The following is a 4,187-nucleotide window of genomic DNA, read 5'->3' on the forward strand; positions in this document are numbered from 1 at the left end:
AACAGCAACAAGAGGCCAAGGCCCCGCAACCCAACGCTACACACGCCAACACGCAAACAGCGCAAACACCGGAGCAGGAACAACCCCAGAAAACACGAACCAAAAAAATATACATATATTTGGCCAGATGAGAAAGCGTAAAGCGCACGAATACCACCACGGGCATCCAGGCACAGAACAACAGATGAAAGATGCGACTCCACACAAGGGGACCCTACCAAATTACATGGAACTCTCCACGAATGTGCGTGTCATCCATGAGCAGGGGCCATGCAAATATTCCCTGTATCGTACCAATCTCAGTATATGTGCTGCCGAAGCGAGCACCAAGACGGAAGAAGGGCAGAGGGAACACGCAGGGAGTAAAAACCACGGCCCAGGCGGACTAAGTCATCAGAGGCCCAAGGCACCCCACCGAGCCGCACCATGGAAGCGAACAGCACCAGGCACACCCAGGAAGTCACCACCCAGGCACCAAACAGGTGCAACCATCGAAAAGCACACAATCACCCCAGCAACGAGGCAACATTGCCGCTGAAACAACAGACGCCCAATGCAAACCAATTAAATGGAACAAAAGCGCGCCGACCTCAAAGGAAGAAAGGCTGAGCGGACCCGCCGGGATTGAACCCGTAAATATCAGGACCCTGGAACAATGAGCCCAAGACCCGCCGAGGCGGGGAATCGAACCCAGGACCCGGGCAAGACCCCAGCACCAGGGACTGCCGATCAAACCATCGAGCCACACTGAGAAAATACAACAAACGCACACTACGAGCACCCATCACCCAGGACATTCAGAAAGAACCGGCAGGAATAGAACCCCCAACCCGTGGAAGCAGCAGTCGGAAAAGGACACAGAAACCACCGTTGGAGGAATGCTCAGGGGGCCCGTGTGCGGGCAAAGCCAAACAAAATGCGAGCAACAAATACCACGGTGACCTAACCCAGAGAGCAAGACTGCAAGACCGCAACCTGCCACAGAGCGGCCACATACCGCCCCGGGCCACAACGGCACCAAACGCAGAAGCCAAACGGCACCCCACAGGGACAAACAAAAAATGTGTAACAGCAAAGCACACGAATTAACCAAGGGTCACCAGGCACTGCCTAAAACAGAGCGACCGACCTGCAGACACGTCCAATGAAAACAAGCATGAAAAACTATCACACAGGATACCCCGACAGGATTCCAACCCCATTCGACAGAGAGCCTGTGACACCCCGGGACTTGAACCCGCGACCAAGAGGCCGAACCACAGGAACCCACAGTGGACACAACAGCCCACCAACAGAATGCATGTAGAAACATGCCTGAACATGCGCTCGGGGCATCAGGGATGAACCAAGGGAGAGGGCTACCCGAACAGAACCCCCGGAAGAGGAGCGCAGAGAAACCAGACCAAAAGACGGGAGGAAACCGGGATCAGTAATCAAACCGTCGGGCAGCCCAGGGCCAGATGAACCACCGAAGTGAAGCCGGAGGCGCCTGGCCCTGCCCCCCGGACTAAGGCGAGGAGCCCAAACAAGGGGGCCCACAGCAAAAACAGCCCGGACCCGCACAGAGGCCTGGCAGGAACGTGAAAAAACAAACGGCACCCGGCTGCGCCCCTGACCCCGTCACCAAACAATCTCAAGAAAGACCGGGGGCAGCCAACTCCCGAAGCGCGGAAATCCCACGCATCGCCGAGGACGGCCTAAGGTAAGCCCGTGAAAGTGGGAACAAGCGGGGGGAGGGCCTGCCGCAAAGAAAAAAAGAACAGAGCCGACCAGGGAGTTTACTCAAACTCGGCCGCAATAAGTATGCGCCAGCCCCACGGGGCTGAAAACAGAGGCCGCACAAAGGCCGGAGTGTACACGGGGGCGAGGCCGCAGAAACGGGCCGCCCTTTGATGCAGACCAACCCCGCAGCAGTGCAGGGAGCCCGATAAAAACGGCATCACGCCGCACGCTCCAGGGGCCAGAGAAGGGACCGCAGCAGATCCAAACCAGCCCCCGGGAGGTCACCACTGACAGTGAAGCGAGACACAGACGGCCCGGGTGCACTGTCCAGAAAACAAACGCACATAACGACTGGTAGTGCGAGGTGAGGGTCAAAAGGGCGTGTAAACAGCAGAGCCCCAGACCCCGCCGGCCCCCCACAGACCCCTGGCTCGCCAAAGCAGAGTCTAACCGGGCCCAAAAGAGACCCGGGGGAAGGAAGGGGGGAGGTCCAAAAGCCCCAGAGTCAGCTGGCGCAGGACCGCCAGCCAAGGACCCATGCTCCTGCTACAGCAGGAGCCACTTACCTGAAGACACATCTGGAGAGTAATGACGCGCAGAACAAAAAAAACAGGCTGTTGGGTTGGGCCGGCCCGCCTCTTATAGAGGTCAGGTGGTAATGGGTCGGCCATCTTGGGAAGGGATGGGAGGCATGGGAGGCTAACTTTTTGCTTTGGAGGGTTCTGGTGTGGAGCTGAAGCTCACTTTGTAAGTCATGTGGTGAGGAAGACTAACGAGGAGGTAATGTTACTTTACATAGCACAAGATGCTACAAATATGCGTACAGTTTCAGGAAAATACTTTTGGGCCAGATGTAGGTGCCCCATTACCGGTCGGTAACAGCCGAAATTAACGAATTTCGGCCGTTACCGACCGGTAATAGGCTTTTCTTATGTAGGGGGCCGAAATTAAGAATTCAGTAATTTACCGAATCGGTAATTTAAGGAATCGGTAAATTACTGATTTCTTAAATACTGAATCAGTAAATTACCGAATTCCTAATGTAGGGGGCACTTAAATGAGTGCTTATCCCATGTTAGGATTCGTTATTTACCACCAACCACACGTTGGTGGTAAATAACGAAAACAAAACAAAAAGCAATTTAATGCAAATTGCTTCAGTGCCATGTTGCAGACACACATGCCCTCAGGGCATGTATGTCTGCAACATGTGCACCCATAAACAATTGAGGGTGGCAGGGTGTCAAAGTGACACCCTGCCACCCTTCAATGTTTTCCCCCTTTTACCGAATCGGTATTTACCGATTCCGTAATTGACATGAATGGCAATTACCGAATCGATAAATACAGATTCGGTAAATACCGAATCTTAATGATTCGGTAATTTTTACCGGATTTTTAGCTACATAGCATTTACCGATTCGTAAATACCGAATCGGTAAAATTCGGTATTTACGAATCGGTAAATACTATTTACCTACATCTAGCCCCTAGGTGAGGTAATTCCTATGGTGTATTTTGGAGGAAAATATGGGTATGGATCCTGGCCAACAATGTGTTAAGAACATTCGAACAATGAAGAAATTACGCTCTGTGGCACACCTTCTACTGTTGCTACAATCCCCTCAAACACAAACTCTCTTAGGCTAGCAGGTGGAATGTACCTAGGACCTGCACAAGTGTGGATGTATACTAACTTCTATGGGTCATGCACATCAATCGAAACATATTTCTCCTGTGTGCTGAGTATATATTCTGCACAGGGGTCCTCCTCTTTTTAGCCAGGTCTTGTTAGTGGGATCTCAAATATTCACTCCTGAAGCAATCTCCGCGCCTGCATTGCCCACAGTGTCATCCTCCGTGCGACCATTTTGAAGCAAAATCCAAATGGTTTAGCACCTACTTTTACAGTTTTCACCAGGTTAGCACCTGCTTCCAAGTGGTAGTATATAGCATGTGCAAATTCATATGAATTTGTGACTGGACCCAGCTATTGCTGATCGCAAATAGGAATTTACTAGTAGGTAATAGCTAAATTTGGTCGGAAAATTTAGAGGTGCTATTCAATTGGTTGATTAATCAATTTTTGTGAGTAGGACAATTGGACCTTTTAATACATTGCATCCTCATGTATTAGCCTTCGGAAACCGGTTGGCGACTGGATTAAGATTTGCAAAAGTTCTGTACAGAAGGCCCTTTATTATATAATTGTGTGGGAGTTCTTTCATTGCTCTCCCCAGTGAATAATCCACCATCTGTCATTGGCATTTCATTGAATGGTCAACCTCTATGTGGGGCTAAAAGGGGAGCTATGGTGATTGGATGTTCTACATCAATGAGCGGGAAACACATACAAATGAAGGGAATGAAGCCACGCCTTTACATTTACATTTATGTTGCCTCATATGAAACATTCATAAACAAATCGTAATTTTACATTTTGGTTTATTTGCATCTGAAATAGC

General features: G+C 50.5%; 1 non-coding gene across 1 annotated transcript; it reads right to left on the reverse strand.

Annotated features, from left to right (window-relative positions):
• Positions 1 to 220: 220 nt before the first annotated feature.
• Positions 221 to 327, reverse strand: LOC147747286 (U6 spliceosomal RNA). The gene has a single exon (XR_015300343.1). It is a non-coding gene; the product is annotated as a U6 spliceosomal RNA (small nuclear RNA).
• Between the last annotated feature and the right edge of the window lie 3,860 nt (positions 328 to 4,187).

Source organism: Lissotriton vulgaris, chromosome 1_1 (genome assembly GCF_964263255.1).
Source record: "Lissotriton vulgaris chromosome 1_1, aLisVul1.2, whole genome shotgun sequence".
In the NCBI taxonomy this organism is placed as follows: domain Eukaryota; kingdom Metazoa; phylum Chordata; class Amphibia; order Caudata; family Salamandridae; genus Lissotriton; species Lissotriton vulgaris.